We start from the raw sequence: 10,377 nt of genomic DNA on the forward strand, positions 1-10,377 counted from the left end.
GAAAAACTCCCTAGGAAAAACTCCCTAGAAAGGCCAAAAACCTAGGAAGAAACCTAGAGAGGAACCAGGCTATGAGGGGTGGCCAGTCCTCTTCTGGCTGTGCAGGGTGGATATTAAAACAGAACATGGTCAAAATGTTAAAATGTTAAAATGTTCATAAATGACCAGCATGGTCAAATAATAATAATCATAGTAGTTGTCGAGGGTGCAACAAGCACGTCCGGTGAACAGGTCAGGGTTCCATAGCCGCAGGCAGAACAGTTGAAACTGGAGCAGCAGCACGGCCAGGTGGACTGGGGACAGCAAGGAGTCATCATACCAGGTAGTCCTGAGGCATGGTCCTAGGGCTCAGGTCCTCCGAGAGAAAGACAGAAAGAGAGAAAGAGAGAATTAGAGAGAGCATATTTAAATACACACAGGACACCGGATAAGACAAGAGAAATACTCCAGATGTAACAGACTGACCCTAGCCCCCCGACACATAAACTACTGCAGCATAAATACTGGAGGCTGAGACAGGAGGGATCAGAAGACACTGTGGCCCCATCCGATGATACCCCCGGACAGGGCCAAACAGGCAGGATATAACCCCACCCACTTTGCCAAAGCACAGCCCCCACACCACTAGAGGGATGTCTCCAACCACCAACTTACCGTCCTAAGACAAGGCCGAGTATAGCCCACAACGATCTCCGCCATGGCACAACCCAAGGGGGGGGGGGGGGGGGGCGCCAACCCAGACAGGAAGACCACGTCAGTGACTCAACCCACTCAAGTGACGCACCCCTCCCATGGACGGCATGGAAGAACACCAGTAGGCCAGTGACTCAGCCTCTGTAAAAGGGTTAGAGGCAGAGAATCCCAGTGGAAAGAGGGGAACCGGCAAGGCAGAGACAGCAAGGGCGGTTCGTTGCTCCAGCCTTTCCGTTCACCTTCACACTCCTGGGCCAGACTATACTTAATCATAGGACCTACTGAAGAGATAAGTCTTCAGTAAAGACTTAAAGGTTGAGACTGAGTCTGCGTCTCTCACATTGGTAGGCAGACCATTCCATAAAAATGGAGCTCTATAGGAGAAAGCCCTACCTCCAGCCGTTTGCTTAGAAATTCTAGGGACAATTAGGAGGCCTGCGTCTTGTGACCGTAGCGTACGTGTAGGTATGTACGGCAGGACCAAATCGGAAAGATAGGTAGGAGCAAGCCCATGTAATGCTTTGTAGGTTAGCAGTAAAACCTTGAAATCAGCCCTTGCCTTAACAGGAAGCCAGTGTAGGGAGGCTAACACTGGAGTAATATGATCAAATTTTTTGGTTCTAGTCAGGATTCTAGCAGCCGTATTTAGCACTAACTGAAGTTTATTTAGTGCTTTATCCGGGTAGCCGGAAAGTAGAGCATTGCAGTAGTCCAGCCTAGAAGTAACAAAAGCATGGATTAATTTTTCTGCGTCATTTTTGGACAGAAAATTTCTGATTTTTGCAATGTTACGTAGATGGAAAAAAGCTGTCCTTGAAACAGTCTTGATATGTTCTTCAAAAGAGAGATCAGGGTCCAGAGTAACGCCGAGGTCCTTCACAGTTTTATTTGAGACGACTGTACAACCATCCAGATTAATTGTCAGATTCAACAGAAGATCTCTTTGTTTCTTGGGACCTAGAACAAGCATCTCTGTTTTGTCCGAGTTTAAAAGTAGAAAGTTTGCAGCCATCCACTTCTTTATGTCTGAAACACAGGCTTCTAGCGAGGGCAATTTTGGGGCTTCACCATGTTTCATTGAAATGTACAGCTGTGTGTCGTCTGCATAGCAGTGAAATTTAACATTATGTTTTCGAATGACATCCCCAAGAGGTAAAATATATAGTGAAAACAATAGTGGTCCTAAAACGGAACCTTGAGGAACACCGAAATTTACAATTGATTTGTCAGAGGACAAACCATTCACAGAGACAAACTGATATCTTTCCGACAGATAAGATCTAAACCAGGCCAGAACTTGTCCATGTAGACCAATTTGGGTTTCCAATCTCTCCAAAAGAATGTGGTGATCGATGGTATCAAAAGCGGCACTAAGATCTAGGAGCACGAGGACAGATGCAGAGCCTCGGTCTGACGTCATTAAAAGGTCATTTACCACCTTCACAAGTGCAGTCTCAGTGCTATGATGGGGTCTAAAACCAGACTGAAGCGTTTCGTATACATTGTTTGTCTTCAGGAAGGCAGTCAGTTGCTGTGCAACAGCTTTTTCTAAAATTTTGGAGAGGAATGGAAGATTCGATATAGGCCGATAGTTTTTTATAATTTCTGGATCAAGATTCGGCTTTTTCAAGAGAGGCTTTATTACTGCCACTTTTAGTGAGCTTGGTACACATCTGTCTTGTTCCCTTTCAGAAATACAAAGTAAAGCTTTTAGCAACAGCTCAGTCTCAAGCCATGAGCCATGTAGAAATAGGCCAAGATCCTATATTATACTATATTAAACTATATATTAGACCCTATATTATACTATATTAAACCCTATAGTAGAGCCTATAGTATACTATATTAAACACTATAGTAGACCCTATAGTAAACCCTATAGTATACTATATTAAACCCTATAGTAGACCCTATATTATACTATACTAAACCGTATATTATACTATATTAAACCCTATAGTAAACCCTATAGTACACTATATTAAACACTATAGTAGACCCTATATTATACTATACTAAACCGTATAGTATACTATATTAAACCCTATAGTAGACTCTATAGTATACTTTATTAAACCCTATAGGGTTAAACCCTATAGTATACTATATTAAACCCTGTAGTATACTATATTAAACCCTATAGTAGACCCTATAGTATACTATATTAAACCCTATAGTATACCCTATAGTATACTATATTAAACGCTATAGTATACTATATTAAACCCTCTAGTATACTATATTAAACCCTATAGTAGACCCTATAGTATACTTTATTAAACCCTATAGGGTTAAACCCTATAGTATACTATATTAAACCCTGTAGTATACTATATTAAACCCTATAGTAGACCCTATAGTATACTATATTAAACCCTATAGTATACCCTATAGTATACTATATTAAACCCTATAGTATACCCTATAGTATACTATATTAAACCCTATAGTATACTATATTAAACCCTATAGTAGACCCTATATTTAGCAATAAAAAGTAAACATGTCTAAAAAGTGTCTTCTGCTGACAATGCAGTTTTTCAAGGATTTTCCTGACGTTTGCAGAGATCATATTTGCGGTGAATGCTGCGGATGTTGGCTTAAATCAACTTTAAAATTCAAGTGTAGTATGCTTGTCGACTATGTGCTTTCGAATGAATCCCAAGCAGAGTCATCTTGTGTTCAGCACTTCTTGTTGTGTTCAGGTCATCTTGCTTCCGGGTGTGTTGACAGTGCTATAAACCACAGAGATGAGAAAGGAGATGCAACATGTCATCATCAATCCTCACTTCTAGGGTCTCATTTAAAGTCATTGTTTCAAGTTTTATTAGTCATATGTACAGGATACACATGGTATACACTGTCCAACTAAATGCTTACTGGAAGGTTCCTTCTCAATAATGCAACACCAATAATACACAATAACAGATAACAATACGAACATAAAGTAAATGTCTCAGAAGAATAGAACAAAGATTTTAGAATAAGTATAATACAGGGGGCCTCCCGGGTGGTGCAGTGGTCTAAGGCGCTGTGGCGCAGTGGTCTAAGGCACTGCATCGCAGTGCTAGGTGTGCCACCAGAGAATCTGGGTTTGAGCCCAGGCTCTGTCGCAGCCGGCCGCGACTGGGAGGTCCATGGGGCGACTCACAATTGGCCCAGCGTCGTCTGGGTTAGGGAGGGTTTGGCTGTCAGGGATATCCTTGTCTCATCGCGCACTAGCGACTCCTGTGTCGGGCCGGGCACAGTGCACGCTGACCAGGTCGCCAGGTGTACAGTGTTTCCTCCGACACATTGGTGCGGCTGGCTTCCGGATTGGATGTGCGTTGTGTCAAGAAGCAGTGCGGCTAGGTTGGGTTGTGTTTCGGAGGATGCATGGGAGTTGCAGCGATGAGACAAGACTGTAACTACTACCAATTGGGGAGAAAAAAGGGGCACATTTTAAAAAAAAAGTATAATACAGGAAGAAAAATAAAATAAAGTTACAAATAAAATAAAAACTAAAAAAAGAACAATAACGAGGCTATACGGGGTACAGGTTAGTCGAGGTAACTGAGGTAATATATACTACTGTAAAGTGCAAATAGTCTGGTTAACCATTTGTTTAATTGTTCAACAGTCTTATGGCTTGGGGTAGAAGCTGTTAAGGAGTCTTTGGGTCTTAGACTTGGCTCTTCGGTACCGCTTGCCATGCCAGTGCAGAGAGAACAGTCTATGACTTAGGTGGCTGGAGACATTGACAATGTTTTGGGTCTTCCTCTGACAGCGCCTAGTATAGTCCTGGATGACAGGAAGCTTGGCCCCAGTGATGTACTGGGCCGTACGCACTACCTTCTGTAGCGCCTTACGGTCAGATGCCGAGCAGTTGCCATACCAGGCAGTAGTGCAACCGGTCAAGATGCGCTCAATGGTGCAGCTGTGGAACTTTTTGAGGATCTGGGGACCCATGCTAAATCTTGTTAGTCTCCTGACGGGGAATAGGTGTGGCCGTGCCCTCTTCACAACTGTCTTGGTGTGTTTGGACCATGATAGTTTGTTGGTGATGTGGACACCAAGGAACTTGACGCTTTCGACCCACTCAACTACAGCCCTGTCGATATGAATGGGGGCGTGTTCGGCCGTCCTTTTCCTGTAGTCCACAGCTCCTTTGTCTCGCTCACGTTGAGGGAGAGGCTGTAGTCCTCGCACCACCCTGTAACAGCCGTCGAAGGGAGTAGACCAAGGCGCAGCGGGTTGAGTGCTCATCTTAAACTTTTATTGAACACTTAACGAAAAAACAAGAAAATGAATGACAGCTTGACAGTTTGCAGGCTCACAACTAGCATTGCAAAACCAACTTCCCACAAAAGACAGGTGAAAAAAGGGCTACCTAAGTATGACTCCCAATCAGCAACAACGATGTACAGCTGTTCCTGATTTAGAGCCATACCAGGCCAACACAAAGAAATACACAACATAGAAAAACAAAAACATAGAACCATACCCAAAAACCCCCATAACACAAAACAAACACACCCCTGCCACGCCCTGACCAAACAACAATAACAAATAACCCCTTATACTGGTCAGGACGTGACACACACTGCCAGGTCTCTGACCTCCTCCCCATATGCTGTCTCAGCGTTGTTGGTGATCAGGCCTACCGCTGTTGTGTCATCGGCAAACTTAATGGTGTTGGAGTATGCTTGGCCATGCATTCGTGGGTGAACAGGGAGTACACGAGGGGACTAAGCACGCACCCTTGAGGGGCCCAGTGTTGAGCAGATGTGGCAGATGTGTTGGGGGGGGGGGGGGGGGGGGGAGTATGCAAATTGGAGTGGGTCTAGGGTTTCCGGGATAATGGTGTTTTTGTGAGCCATGAACAGCCTCTCAAAGCACTTCATGGCTACAGAGGTGAGTGCTACAGAGCGATAGTCATTTAGACAGGTTACCTCTGCGTTCTTGGGCACAGGGACTATGGTGGTCTGCTTGAAACATGTAGGTATTACAGAGAGGTTCAAAATGTCAGTGAAGACACTTGCCAGTTGGTCCGCGCATGCTGTGAGTATACGTCCTGGTAATCCGTCTGGCCCCGCGGTCTTGTGAATGTTGACCTGTTTAAAAGGTCTTCCTCACATCTGCTACAGAGAGCGTGATCACACAGTCGTCCAGAACAGCTGGTGCTCTCATGCAAGCTTCAGTGTTGCTTGCTTCAAAACGAGCATAAAAGGCATTTAGCCTGCCTTGGCAGCTCGTGCCTGGGTTTCGCTTTGTAGTCTAATAGTTTGCAAGCCCTTCCACATCCAATGACCTTCAGAGCCACTTTGCCTGTTTGATGGTTCGAAGGCATAGAGGGATTTCTTATAAGCGTCTGGATTAGTTTCCCGCTCCTTGATAGCGGCAGCTCTAGCCTTTAGCTCAGTGCGGCTGTTGCCTGTAATGCAAGGATTCTGCTTGGGATATGTACATACGGTCACTGTGGGGATGACGTCATCGATGCACTTATTGAGTGGCTGAGGTGGTATACTCCTCAATGGCATCGGATGAATCCGGGAACATATTCCTGTCTGTGCTATTAAAACAGTCCTGTAGCTTAGCATCCACGTTATCTGACCACCTCTGTATTGAGCGACTCACTGGTACTTCCTGCTTTAGTTTTTGCTTGTAAGCAAATCATCATCAAATCAAATGTATTTATAAAGCCCTTCTTAAATCAGCTGATGTCACAAAGTGCTGTACAGAAACCCAGCCTAAAACCCCAAACAGCAAGCAATGCAGGTGTAGATGCACGGTGGCTAGGAAAAACTCCCTAGAAAGGCCAGAACCTAGGAAGAAACTTAGAGAGGAACCAGGCTATGATGGGTGGCCAGTCCTCTTCTGGCTGTGCTGGGTGGAGATTATAACAGAACATGGCCAAGATGTTCATAGATGACCAGCTGGGTCAAATAATAATAATCACAGTGCAGGAACGAGGAGGATAGAATTAGGCTCAGATTTGCCAAATGGAGAGCGAGAGAGAGCTTTGTACATATCTCTGTGTGGAGTAAAGGTGGCACATGTGACATGCTGGTAGAAATGAGGTAAAAACTGATTTAAGTTTTGCTGTATTATAGTCCCCGGCCACTAGGCGCACCGCTTCTGGATGACGATGTTATTTTTTGCTCATGGCCTTATACAGCTCGCTGAGTGTGATATTAGTGCCAGCATAGGTTTGTGGTGATAAATAGACTATGAAAAATATGACTCTTGGTAGATAGGGTGGTCTACAGCTTATCATTAGGTACTCTACCTCAGGTGAGCAAAACCTTGAGACTTCTTTAATATTAGACATCCCGCACCAGCTGTTATTGACAAATAGACACAGACCACCACCCCTCGTCTTACCGGAGGTAGCAGTTTTGTCTTGCCGATGCACGGAAAACCCAGCCAACTGTGTATTATCTATGTCGTTGTTCAGCCACGACTCGGTGAAACATAAGATATTACCGTTTTTAATGTTCTGTTGGTAGGATTGTCTCAAATGGAGCTCATCCAGTTTATTCTCCAGTGATTGCACGTTGGCCAATACGACAGATAGTAGAGGCGGGTTACCCACTCGCCGACAAATTCTCACAAGGCACCTGGATCTGCGGCCCCTGTATCTCTGTCTCCTCTTCATGCGAATGACGGGATTTGGGCCTGGTCCAGCAGCAGCAGTATATCCTTTGCGTCAGACTCATTAACGAAAAAACCTTTGTCCAGTTCGAGGTGAGTAATTGCTGTTCTGTTCTCCAGAAGCTCTTTTCGGTCATAAGAGACGGTGGCAGAAACATTATGTACAAAATAAGTTACAAACAACATGAAAAAAACAGCACAATCGGTTAGGAGCCACAATCAGTTAGGAGTGAAGTTTAAAACTGTCATTTATTTACAAATACTTACAAATGACAGTGAGAGTCTCGTCAGCAGTGGAGATTCTCATATCCTTTTGCAATACAGGAGTAGCTGCCTGCATCCTCTCTGCTGACTGGGTCTAGGAACCTTGGGTGTTCACAAGTTGTCCGTTCTTGTACCAGATGTAGGTGGGGTTGGGGTTATCAGTCAGAGCACAGATGGTTCTACAGGTCAGTATCACCGCCTTCCCATCTGTCACCATGGCAGAAGACGCCTTCACCTGCAGACCTGGGATTAAAAATACCGTATTACAATTCTAATCATATAAAGCAAAACATTCATATTATACAGACTGTCATTCCCACTAAGGTCAAAATACTTGAATGTAACTGATTAGGCATCACATAATGGTGTACCTGTGACAGACAGCCGGACACGCTTCGCTCTTTGGAGGACATTATACCAATCGAGTTGCGTCTGAGTCTTGAATGTGAACCAGTACTCAGCTGAATCTCTCTCTCTCAGGTCTGTGATTCTCAGGGTGCAGTCTCTCTCTTCAGTCCCAAGGTACTCAGCATGACCTGCATACTCTGGCACCGAGCTCAGCATTTTAGGCGTCTCATTATATTTCTCGTGGATATACCAGTTTGGTTCTGAGACTACATGATTACTTGGATGTTGATATGTGCAGGGCAGTTCCACTGTTGACCCCTTCAAGGCACAGATACTCACGTTGAAACAGGTCTTACCCAGAACACCTAAAATACCAAAGTAACCCATCAGAGTTTTATCAATTAGTCAATTATCATTAAATCAGTTCATTCAGGACTGAACAATAACACTTTAGTGATAGTAAGAATTGTGGTAAGATGCAAACTTAAAAAATATGAATAATCCTAATAATCTTTTACAAAAAATACTGTAGTTACCGACTCACACACTGCAGGAGAGTGCAGATCCTCATGGCCTTTTACAGCATAGGAGTAACTGTGTAAAATAACTGATAACAGAGTATTGTTGAACGGTGGGTTCATCTAGACATTGTCCATTCCTGTACCAGATGTAGGTGGGGTTGGGGTTGTCACTCAGAGGACAGGTGGTTCTACCGGTCAGCGTTACCCTCTGTCCACACTTTGTGGCCGAGGTTGTTGAGTTGAGTGTCATTAGAATCCATAGAAAAGTGTCACTCAGTGAGGTGTGAAAGACTTATCCTTAATTGTTTTATGACATTTTTGAATTGGGTATGTAGGTCTATGGTAAAGCTAGCTTGCCTTGGTTAGTCTAGTGTACTGTAGGTAGATATATACAGTGCCTTCAGAAAGTATTCATACCCCTTGACTTACTCCACATTTTGTTGTTTTACAGCCTAAATTGTAAATGGATTAACTAGATTTTTTCTCGCCCATCTACACACAATACCCCATAATGAAAGTGAAAACATGTTTCTAGAAATATTTGCACATTTATTTACAGCTGTGAGTCTTTCTGGGTAAGTCTAAGAGCTTAGCACACCTGGATTGTACAATTTGCACATTATATATTTTTTTAAATCTTCAAGCTCTGCCAAATTGTTTGTTAATCATTGCTAGACAACAAGTCTCTCTCAGATCAGCCTTGGGAGGTTGAGTAACAAACAGAGCTGTGTCCCTGTTGCCCAACACACTTAACCTCACCACAGTACTTAGTAGCAGTGGCACCAATCCTAATAGTATAGGGTGAAAAGTAAAAAATAACCCACTGTAAGCAGACCCTCAGATTGTTTAATATCATTCTTATTTCACATTTATTTAACCAGGTAGGTCAGTCGAGAACAAGTTCTCATTTACAACTGCGGCCTGGCCAAGACAAAGCCGTGCGACAAAAACAACAGAGTTACACATAAACAAACGTACAGTCAATAACACAATCATGGAGCATTAACCTGCAATACCTAAAACAGGTTAGGCCACATGCCCCAAGGCAATAGTAATGAAAAGACAGTTCTGCTTTAAAATAATGAAAATATAGTCAGTTTTAGGCAACACAGACACAATTTCACAGTTCACAGAATAGCCTACTGTAACCTACCTCACGTGCACGTGTAGCCTAGATTGAAGACAACCAATGAAAACATAGCAATACAATCTAGCAGTTTTACAGCATTTAACTCAGATATCACAATAACAAACTAAAATAAAGAACAACACCCGTTACTGTGTTCATGGAGTCTGTAGGAGGGCTGGCAGGGACTAAAATAATAGAAGTAACGTTAGTCTGCAACGCTGTCACAGCTTTGAATGGTTAATTAGCCCTACATGAAAAGTCTTTAGATGTCCTCTTCTTTCAGGACCTTAACAGAAAGTTAAATTACTTCCACGGGAAACTCACAGCTCTATTCTGATGTCGGTGACAATTAGTTGATGTCCATCACTCCGGTGGGTAACTAGCTAACTTCACTCTGGCTGGTAACTTTAGTGGTAGCTACCTCCATCGATTGAATTTATGTTAAACTCGAAGGCGGGAAATGACAGTCATTCTGTGGTATGGAACAATCCTCTTCCAGAAATAGTACGTCCTCTTACTCCAATTTATGTTACCTTCTGAATTCGGCTCCTCTCTACTCGTTATCGTTCACCTCCTTCTGCAACATACCCGCCAACGCACTCACTCGCGCCACCTCTCCCCGGTCCTTTCAGCCGGTCGTGACGTCACCTGGCTCATAGTGGTCTTGGAAAGTCCCTGAACAAAGCAGCAGTGCGGCTGGGCAGGGTTGTGTGTGTTTCGTGGGGACGCATGGCTCTCGACCTTCGCCTCTCCGGAGTCCGTATGGAAGTTGCAGCGATGGGACAAGAC

The sequence above is a fragment of the Salmo salar genome, chromosome 12 (assembly GCF_965601325.2).
Source record: "Salmo salar chromosome 12, fSalSal1, whole genome shotgun sequence".
NCBI classification, from domain to species: Eukaryota; Metazoa; Chordata; class Actinopteri; order Salmoniformes; family Salmonidae; genus Salmo; species Salmo salar.